Genomic DNA, 11,299 nt, shown 5'->3' with positions numbered 1-11,299 from the left:
TCAGGGAAATGTCAGTTTGGCTTCCTCCCATTGCCAGCCCCATAAGACAGTTTTCCATCTTTAAAGCTGATGTGAATATCACCCAGCTTTTGCATGGCCCTTACACAGTCATTGAACCATGAGAATCTTAGAAAACTCTTTGTTTTCCAAAGTGATTTGGGGTGAGGAAGATGTCCCCCACACCTGAAATTGTAGTGCCCATACACTGTGCAAACCCCTCTGTTCGTGGTGGCTCTAATACTCTTTCTTAGCTGGGTGGCATCTTAGCACAGAAGTAGTGGATGTGCACAAGTGTAAGAAAGCAAGAACACCCCAGGTTATTTATTTTTAAGCTAATAGTCACAAGATGACCATATTTAGTTCTGTTGTGTTAGAAGAAACTAAAAATGGCCATTGGAAAGACACTTGGTCATAGCCCAGGTTGCCCCATAGGTGTTTCCTCAAGCTTGCACGCAGCCTCCAGAACTTCCCTAAGGACTCCTGGGCAGGTACAAAAATACACAAGGAATCTGTAACTTCATTAGGTAGCAGTTAAAAAAAGAGTAAGAGATCTGTGGAGACTTGTGTGTTCAAATAAGGGTCTGTATCTCCCTGCTTTTTCTTCTGCATAAGTGGGCTGAGATGCTTCATGCATAAATGAAGTGTTCCCAGCAGACAACTGGAAGTTTGAACCTCAGTAAATTCAAGAGAAAGTGTAATTGTTGCAAGAAAGTCTGGTCTTGGGCTATTACAGCTATTAAGCAGACAGTGAATTGTCCTTTGTCCACAAAAGACTGGGATAGAAGTGTCACTCTGTGTATTTCCCAAATTAATTGCAAAGCTTATTTCAATAGCTGGTATTGTAAATTATCAAAATAAAAGGACCTCTTATGGGGTTATTTTAATGTAATTAAAGTTCAGAATGACCCTGGGGCTTGTCTTTGCTAAACAGGAAGAAATGTAGCACATGGGTAAACTCTGTAGTGAAATGAAATGAAAACTGCCCTTTTGTGACCTTTGGGAGTATGTTAATGTAATCCCTTACCTACTAATGCACTTCAGATGGGTTCAGAAAGTCCTTCTCCTTTCTTCGCCTATGCAAGAAGAACTCGAATAAGGAGTTTAATATTTTTTCAATATACTATTAAACTTAAATTGCTTTTGCCTGGGAGAAAAGTAGGGAATTGTAACTAGCCTAAGGCAATCCCCCTTGTCACCTCCCTGTTACACATCACAGCCTCTCTGCATGTCTATTTTAAGACAGAATGACTTAAAAAAGGTTTTAGCAATGCTTATAGAGGTCTGATGGGGATGGACCCCACTGTTCCCATGGTAGGACCCTCCCTGGCCATCTTCCAAATCTGTCTTCGATCCAAACCTGGGCTGTCCTGTGATATAAATGGATGTTTTGCACAGCCAAGTGCCTCCTCAGCATCTAAGCAAGACTGTCGAGGCATTATATCTTTTCTGATAGCAGCATCAGAAACACACCATATATATCTAATGAAAGTTATTTGTGGCACATCTCTCAGGTAAAAGGCTGGGCTGGTTTGTGCAATCAGGCACAACACCAATTTCGCACTGATAGGTGAGGTCGTCTGAGGGAGAGGCGTGAGGGAGAGATTTAAGCAGCAAGTGAAGCACTCCACGTTAGAGGTGAAATTAAAGAACCTTTCTCAAAGGTGTTATGTTCCCAAAGTGATATATATATATATAAGAGCTATGGTTCCATCTATAACGTTATGAATTGAATGTGTCTAAAATGTGTGTGGGATCCTTGACTCTAAACCTGAATTAACTCTCTGAACCTCTGGCTTGCAGTGCTGGCCATGCTGTTGATGGTGATGCAGTCACCTTCAGGAGGATGAGCCATGACATCTTGAGGCTCTTCAGAAGCATGGAAGTAGGGGCTGTGAGCAGGCTGGGGTGAGCAGCAAGCTCACATCGTCACTTTGTGACTATTCCCATCGCAAACCTGTTTCCCCCAACACTGAAGAAATCTTTCACTCTAATTAGAAGGCACACAACTCCTCATTTACAACTCTTACGTATCTAAAAATCAGGGGCTGATTAACTCAGTAAACAATCTTGGGCACCCACTTGTCCTCACTGATAGCAAAACAGGATTTTGTTCCACTTCAAATGTGTTTGGCCCAGAAAGGGGAATTGATGTCCGCCTACAGAATGCATTGATCTTTTGCATAGCACCTGAGCAGCCTGTGGATAATGTGGCTGTCTGCACAAGCCTAGCTCCAGGGTGAAGCCGTAATATATAGAATATGATGTTGTTGTCATCCAGCAATTTGCATTTGTTCCTCCTTCATATGTAGATTTTTATTTTTAGTATATTAATACAGTTTTTGCTGCAGGGGATACAGTTATGTAAAAGAATCATTCTTTTTTTATGCCAGTGTTCTATTTTTATTTTTTGTAGTACATTATTCATGCAATACTATATATCTGAATTTTGTTCCTGACTTGAAGACTGTGACCATCTAAAGGAAGAGTCCTGTTCTTTTTTATTCTGTTCAATGCATCCTACCCACAAAGTTGTATCCAAACTTCTTGCTGTTGAGCATTAGGTGATGTGACTGGCACCTACCATGTGCCATTTGTTCTGTCGTGGTTCACCAAGGAAAAGCGCAGAGCAGAAAGCCTTTATTCAGGGGTGGTGGGGTTTCTTTTAAAAATGTAGAGATTGTTGCAATGTACAGGGGTTACAGAGATGTAGCTATGGCAAGATCAAGAAGCTATGCCTAGAAATTGGAGCTCTGCCCTTGGAAAGTTTGCTGTTTCACAGCACACATGGCCTTTCTCAGCTCATCCTCTCTACAGGCGCTGGAGAACTTTCCCTGCACAGCAGCTTGGTAAAATAACTTCTGTTTTGCGAAGGAAGTAAAGCTGGCTTCCAAGGTCTTCATCTCTAAACTTCAAAATCAAAATCCCAGCACAGATATCTTCAAGAGAAGGATTTAGATTTGGAAGATGTCTTTATATCATATAGGAAATAGAAGACCTGAGTAGAAGTATGAAGAAGGATAAGACAGATATAAGGTGTTTGCTACAGTTTACCCTGCAGAGCAGATGCTGTGTGCTAGATGATGTTTCTGTATTACCCAGGTCATCATCCTCCATGTCAGAGGGGTGACAGCAAACACTGCTGACCAGCCTCTGACCAGCATGCTTTTCCTCTGTGCACCAGTTCTGCACCTCATTTCCTGAAGTACATCTGTTTTTCCTCCCCACCTTAAATTCTCCAGCTACCAAATGCTCACGGTGAGATGGTGCATTTTAAGGACCAACAACACTGTGCATGTGTCTCAGTTACTGAGCGCAGAGGCTGTAGGGAGGCATGGAAAAGGTCTATCTAAGGACCAGCCCTAGTGCTGGACGTGCCAGCCTCATTTGGTATCACTGAACACTGAACTGGTCTGATAACATTATCTTCTACCAGAGTAAACGCTTAGCTTTAAACACACAAGTGATTATATGGGCTATATTTCTAGGAAAAAAGTGTGCATTTAAGTGTGGGATCAGGGCCGTACTTCAGAGACAACCATGCAACTTGATAAAATACCTGAAACATTGCAAGGCTTTTAAATTAATTTTCTTGACTGCCACAGTGCTTTGGTGGGGCTGATCTTAAAAATTCTGATGGAGCTGTATGGTACCTACACTGGCTCCTCCTAAACAACAGTTGTCCTGGCCAGTAAATGAAAGTGTTGGATTTTGAATGCAGGGATCAATAATACTGCATTTTCTTAAATTTCTCATTCCTGCCAGCAATGCAAGAGAGAGTAAGACGCTCGATGGTGGAACAAGTGATCCTCTCTCCCCCTCTGCTGGAAAACCATGATATGACCTCCTGGCAGAAAAAGGATGAGATTAAAATCATCCTCATCCCTGCCCATGGCAGGGAGTTGGAACTAGATGATCTTTAGCATCCCTTCCAACCCAAACCATTCCAGGATTCTATCAGATGTTCTAGGAACCAGACTGAGGTGAGTGTCCTGGCCCTCTTGGGGACAGAGTAAGGCATAAAATCTGAGCTAAAATCCCTCCCTAGTACAAGGCTGTGCCCTGCTATCCACTTTTTCCCATTTGTCTGGGTTTTGAGTTGTTTTTTTCAGAGATATGGCCCCTACTGCCTTTCCCCAGTGTTGTCCCACATGTGGGGCCAGTAGCTGTGACAAAAGAAAACAAGTTGTCAGACCACACCCAATCTCTAATATCATGACACTGGGCTAATGTTATCACCAATTATATCACGGGCAACACCTGAATCTAGTTGTCTTCCAGAGAAGACTGGATTGCATAAAAATTTGCCTCATCTTCACCAGTCACACTGCCCCACCTTTCTAAAAGTCTGAAAGACTAGAAATAAATCATATTCCCAAGATCTGCTGTTGTTTCTGCTCTTTAGTAACACCTCTGTGAATTAAAAAAAAAACCCAACCAACAACAACAACAAAATCTAAAACCAAACAAACAAACCAATCCAAACAAACAAAGAAAAAAAAAACCGAATTCCAAATCTATATAATAGACCTATATTATATTACAAATCCCATCAGTCACTAAGTAGCTGAAAAGAATAATTCAGGGAAAATAAGTCTGCTGGATGCTGTGCTTGCAGCCCTTGGACTGATGCAACTACATAATACACTATTAGCACAACTGCAGGAAAAAAACATCCAAATAATGAAATTTTAAATTTTTAAACAGGTTGGAATGGTTTGTTCTGGGGAGGTTGTGCGTATGTAGGGAGTGTTTGGGGCTGCTACTCTCAGTAGTGCTGTTTGGTTTTATTCACATCAGGGCTGTGCCTGGGAATTCCTGTTCTGGGTCGGTGCCTCTGAGACACAAACCCAGAGCAAACCCCATGCTTCTGCTCCAAACTGCTGCCCATGGAATAACAGCAGAGGACAAGGTGGTCATTGTGTTTCACTGGGATGTCACTATTCCTGGCAATAGCTTGGTGGGGACCAATGGGAGGCACCAGCACTATCGGAAGAGGTGGGGTAGGAGGGGAAGGGCTAGTGAGGGGATTACCTGCATTCCCTCCAGCATTTCAGGGAGGGTGTAAAGTGTTTTGTTGTCTCTTGACATCTCTGTTTAGTTTCTCGAAGGAAATTTTTCCGTGTGGCGCATTAAAAGGTGACTTAGGTAGAGCAGCACCAGCTCTTTGTCATCAGGCTTTCCCCAAAAGTCCAGAGCCAGAGAAAAAAGCTGGCTTCCACCTCTGCAGTGTTTGATCTGTACAACAACACTGTGGCTACACCGTGCTCCCCGTGCAGTTAGTGCAGCCCGGAGCGATTTATGGCAGCCCTGAGGCTGCTGTCGAGGGGAGGTGAGGCTAGTGGGGTCCCACTAGGGCTAGCACTCACAAAATGCATGTTTTCAAGAAACTTCTGGCATTTTTTAAATGTTTTTAGAGTGCGTATAGAGGAATCTGCCCCGTCCTTTTCCGCAGGACCATGGCTCTGAAGTCACAACCTCCTGATTCTCCAACAGTGCTTTAATTCATGGTCTGTGTTCATACCACTCATAAATCCTCTCCAGCTACCTGTACACAAAGCTGGCATTGATTTCAATCATGCTGCGACTCCAGCCCTGGCTTGGGGGAATTCCTTGCCAACTCTCAGCTCGGCAGGACCCCCCTTTCTTCTCCAAGACCACCACACAGCAGCAGGACTTTTCATGTGGTGAGGAATGAGACTCGTGCTTCGAGTCATGTCTCTGACAAATAAGCCTTTCCCTGCTTCCCCCCCCCCCTTTCCAATTTCTCTTCCTGTTATTTTTCATCTCTCCTCAAGTTTGGCTCTGGAAAGCAAGGTCAGGGTAGGCTGTGAGAGCATTGGTCCCACTCCTGAAGGCATTAGTGGTGCCTGGGGCAAGGCTTTGCTCAAGGCCCATGTGCGGAGGGGGATGGGACAAAGAGGAATTGCTTCAGACTGAGAGAGGGTACGTTTAGATTAGATATTAGGAAAAGATTCTTCCCTGTGAGGGTGGTGAAGCACTGGAACAGGTTGCCCCGAGAAGCTGTGGTTGCCCCATCCCTAGAAGTGTTCAAGGCCAGGTTGGATGGTGCTTTTAGCAACCCGGTCTAGTGGAAGATGTCCCTGCCTGTGGCAGAGGGGCTGGAACTAGATGATTTTAAGGTTGCTCCATGTTTTTTTCCAGGCAGCTCTTTGGGAATGATCTATAGGAGGGATGCTATGTCTTGTTATGTGGGATTAGGGTCAACTAATGAGTATTGCTTAGGGTGCCAATGGCTTCCTGCCCACCCAAGCCCCATAGACAGCCACCTCTGAATACCAGCACCCAGGCTCTGCGCAGCAGCCATCTCTGCTTGAAGGAAAACATCAAGCACTCCTGCAGAAAGAGATGAAATAATATTTGATCAGTTATGGAGGGGAAAAAGGAAGTCCTGGGGCTCTTAGTTCTCTTCTTACCAAGCTAACCAGCCTTGCTTTTCCTGGGAGACATGCTCTGTAAAAACATGGGCTCAATGTTTGGACAGATCCTTTCAGTGTGTTCTCCAGGGCAGAAATATCCAGTGATAGGAAAAGTCTTGTTTGCCCTAATTTAGCTGGTCTGTCCTTAGGACTTTGAGAGACAGCTCACCATGGAAAGGGTGCTTCACCAGGAAATATGTGTGGGCTTCAGCAAGGATGATTGTTTTTGCTGGACTCTGCTATCCAGAGATGAAGGAAACATTTGGTTCCTCTGGGGAAATGTCTGTTTTAATCACTCTGGCTTCTCTGTGGGGAAGAGCCTGGTGCAGGCTGGGCTGCTGCAGAAGGGTGGGTGTCACCCATGGGGACACCTAAGAGGAGGTGGGGTAAGAATTACTGCTGGGCATGGTGGGGCTCAGTTTTGCTTGCTCCAGGTGTGAGAAGACACCTGAGAACGTGTGGGGGGGGTTGGAACTAGGTGACCTTTAAGGTCCCTTCTTAAACCATTCTAAGATTCTATAAGCTGCCATATATATGCACATCATGTGGACACATATGTGCTGTAGGGGCACCCATGCTGATGCCAAGTGCCGTTCTTTCCCTCACAAAGCAAACCAAAGCTGATCATTCCCATTCTGAACCCATCCCAAACCTGCCACAGCGTGGGCATTTGTTGTTCAGGGAACCACGGGTCAGGTCAGGGACTGCTGGGCAGGCTCAGCCCTGCCCAGGTGAGGCTCTCCCCGCCCCGGGGGCAGACCCAGGCTTGGCCTAGGTGTGTTTAGGGCTTGCCCCGCCTCACCTGGCGTGGCTGCAGGACGGGCAGCAGAGCGGGGAGCAGCTGTGGGAGACTCCGGCTGGAGGCAGGGCAGGGAACATGCTGGAGCAGCAAGGGATGGACGTGGTAACTACTGGGGCTCCCCTTTCTACCCTCACTGCAGCAATGGGTTCTGTCTCCTCTGCACCTGGCCTGGGTGAAAGATTTGCTGCTTGGTTTTCTGCTGCTGCTTCGTAGCTTGGGGCTGTTCTCTCCATGGAATGCCAGGAGCAGTTCATTCCGGGAGTGAGGTGCACACTCTCATCGCTGCTCCTGCTCCGGGCAGAGACCACACAGACACTGCTTTTCTGCCCCAAAGCAGGGGCTGAGGGGCTCCCAGTGCACCTTTCATTGCCCTTCGCTCTGAGATGAGCTGCAGTTGTGCCTCTTAATTTAATAAAAAGTAGAGTTGGATTTTTTATTCTTTTTTTCCTGGGAGAAGCCGGCTGGTTAATGAGTCGATGGTATCTGCAGCGTGCTCTCGTCAGCGTGCCCAGGGTGCCTGGGCTTGACTCCAGCAGTCCCACGGCAGGGCAGAGGGCAGTGCTGATTAAACATTTACCCACCGGAGCTCCCTTGCTAATCAAGATAAAGAATTGAGTAAACCAGAAGAATTCTAGGAGGGGAACAGGCTCTTGGTTTCTCTTGGCTATCCTGTGTGCCGCGTCCTTAATGGGGTTTCTCTTCCTGTGTCGATTTGTTTTAGAAAAGTGGCTTCAGAAAACTAAGGAGAATTAATTCTATTTAGTTAGTTAATGGAGAATAGCTCTGGGGTGACCTTATTACACCCTTTCAGTACCTGAAGGGGCTACAAGGGAGCTAGAGAGAAACTTTTGTCAAGGACCTGGAGCGGCAGGTCAAGGAGGAATGGCTTCAAACTGACAGAGGGCAGGGTAAGATTAGATATTAAGAGAGAAATTATTCACTGTGACTGTGGTGATGCCGTGGCACAGGTTGCCCAGAGAAGCTGTGGATGCTCTATCCCTAGAAGTGTTCAAGGCCAGGTTGGATAGGGCTTGGAGCAACCTGGTCTAGTAGAAGGTGTCCCTGCCCATGGCAGGGGATTGGAACAAGCTGATCTCTAAGATCCCTTCCAATCCAAACCGTTCTGTGATTCTGTAATTCAGATTCCTTTTGGTTAGACCTTGATGTCAGCACAAACCTCCTGCTGCTGCTCCTTCTAAAAGGTACCCTTATCATAGGCTTAAGCTGAGCTTTATTTTGCTTCCTAGACTGATCTTAATGTTAGAAGAGCATTTTATTTTTCAGGCAGAAAATATGGGAAGTTTATCTGCCCCCTGACTCTGTAATGCTCCTGTCCCCTGACTCCTTAATGCTTTCCGGCCAGTGGAAGTTTGTTTCCTTTTTACTCTCTCCCCCTCTCATCTTGCGTGGGCTTTTGCCAAATGTAGTATTATTCACAGTCAATTATTTGGCCAGATGTAGCTAAAATACACATTGTAAGCAGTTGGCAGCCCTTTAAATTTATTAGTGTATTCTCCTCACTTTCAACTGATCTGATTTTCAGGGGACCTGAGCCCTCCCTGCGCTGATGGGACACCAGGACTGGGATTTCACGTGTCCTGCCTGTGACCTACTCAGCACTATGTTTAAGCTGAGCATCTCCCTGGGCCAGGTTAAGGTGTGTGGGTTGAAGTGGAGAGTTGCTTAGATGGGTTTGTGGTTTGAAACAGTCCCAGCTCTGATGGAAAATCATCCCTACAGAGACCGGGAGAACTCATTGCACCTTGGAGGGTCTGGCTAAGCTCAGCCCTGTGCAAGGAAACAGCATTTGCAGGAGCTTTCTGGGGAGGGATGGATTGTCCAGCTGGATGTGGGTGTGCAGGAGGTGGCCATGGTGTACAGTTTAACCCTATCCTGTGAACATCCCAACAGGCTGCGGTTTGGTGAAACTGTATTCCAGTGAGGGGCACTGAGAGTACATTAAGCACAGATAATCTTCCACTTAATTAGGCCAATCATTTGAAGCTGTCATTTCAAGGCAAGAGGAACAAAAACTTGAGGGAGGAAAAGGGAAGCTTGTATCCATCCCTCTTTAATTAAACTTAGTGCCAAGCTCATGACTGTCACAGACAGTGCCTGACCAAAAACCCCATGTCTCATGAGTCCACCTTGCCTAGGGCACATTGAGACATGTAGGTACTTTTTCTTTCCTCTTCTCTTTGTCTCTGAGGGTGCTGATGAGGAACTGCGTGCTACAGTAAAGAAAATCAGTGTGGGGAGGTAAACAGCATTGAACTCTTCAACTGTTGCTGCAGCACGTGCAAAAGCTTGGTGCAATTGCATTTAGGGCACCTAGCTGCTTTATTTCCTGTCTGGCATCACTGGAGGGATCAGGTACATGTGGGACTATTTTTTTTCCAAAATCTGATTCATCCTCCGTATGCTTCTGAAGGCTCCCATTCCCATCGGCTCGCCCCTAGATTAGCCTGTCTGGGCAGCTCACACAGCATCAAGATGCTGACCACTAATATGAAATATAATTGGAGCAATTCAAACCTCTCCCCCAAGGGTTGGTTCTTTACATCATGCACTACCCTGTGAAAGTAATAAAGTCAGTGAAAGGGGTTATTCAAGAGAAATTGTCAGTGTTTAATAAATCGTGCAATTAAATGCAATAAAACCTCAGTATGCTATTCATCTGTTCTGTCTTAACACTTAAGGCTGGGGCTTTTTTCAGAATAACGAAGTTCTGTCCTAGATAATTTTTTCCAATTTCCTCATTAGACAGGTTCTCGTGAAGCCTTACAGTTCTCTGCACTGAACTAAGCTGCCAGAGCAGTGCACCTAATGTAATCATGGCATATAAAAAGTTATAGAGCAGTTCAAGGACTTAAGTAGCTCATAAATTTTTCTTCATATTTTCTCCCTAGTTCAGTTCAGGGCTGAATTTAAGCCACAACACCGCAGGCAAAAATTATGTTCCTCTTTCTCTGGCATGGGATGGTGAGACACCAGGGAATGAAGGCCTGAAGCAAAATGTTCTTCAAGTGTTCTTTTGAACTGCACTGTCACTGATTAGCTCTCTTCAAAATCATATATTACCTGGGGTCTGGTGTGGGAGAGGAATTGAATATTGTAGCCAGTATTCATCACCTGCACTGAGAGATGCTTTTGCTGTCATTGTGTACTACTGGTTGGGTGGTATGTCCTCTGCTTCCTGGATGGGAATAAAGACAAGGGGAGAAGCATCCAAAGAGCCTTGGGGACCTGAGTTGAACTAGCACTGGGGAGGAAGAACATTTTGTCCCAGCGGTCATTTGGAGCCTGCCAAGGAGGATGTTTGCTGCCTCTCTTTCCATGGTGGAGTTTTCTAAAGAAGGCAGTGGATGGAATGGGGATCTCTGGAGAAGCTAATGGCCACTCCCATTTTGTGTTTGTGTACTAAAAATAAAGTGGAGCTTTCCTACTCAGCAGGTGCATAAACAGTATAGCAGCACCTCTGCCAGGAAGCTAAACATTAAATTTAGTGGTTGCCAGATCCTCCTGAGGGACATTCTCCATCACTGGCTGACACTGGGGAGAAGCAGGCATCTCTCCTGGTCCTGCTGGCTCTGGTTGTGTTTCTCTGCTCTACTCCTGTGTTTTCCTCCTGTCTCAGCTCTTTTGCCTTAATAAGAAGTGATTTGTGAGCCTTTGGAGGATCCATTGAAAGAGCTAATACTCCTCTACTGCTTTTAAATTTTTGCCAGGATTGGCACATCCTTGGTGACCAGGGTGGAGTCTGCAGCCTATTTCTGTCTGAAACCATCATGATTGTATAAATTGCCTGTTGCCAGCTCTGTAAGCAGATATTTTGTGTTCTCCTCTTTCCTCTCACCCAGGAAGGTGTGACTGATTTCAAAGCCCTCCGAGCAAAATTTCAAAATGACTCTGACTTGGTTAACAAGCTGGCGCAGCCACTCAAGAAGCCTTCCACTGAGATCACGTCCAAGCTGGGCTCTGGAGGAAATGCTGTGTCCAACCCTCTGCCCCTGAGTAAGAGAGGTGTGAAAATAATAAAACCTGCCCATACTGCCTCCCA

Source organism: Pipra filicauda, unplaced genomic scaffold, assembly GCF_003945595.2.
Source record: "Pipra filicauda isolate LSUMZ 115617 unplaced genomic scaffold, ASM394559v2 scaffold19_size4547281_pilon, whole genome shotgun sequence".
Classification (NCBI taxonomy): domain Eukaryota; kingdom Metazoa; phylum Chordata; class Aves; order Passeriformes; family Pipridae; genus Pipra; species Pipra filicauda.
This window is presented reverse-complemented; position numbering follows the sequence as displayed.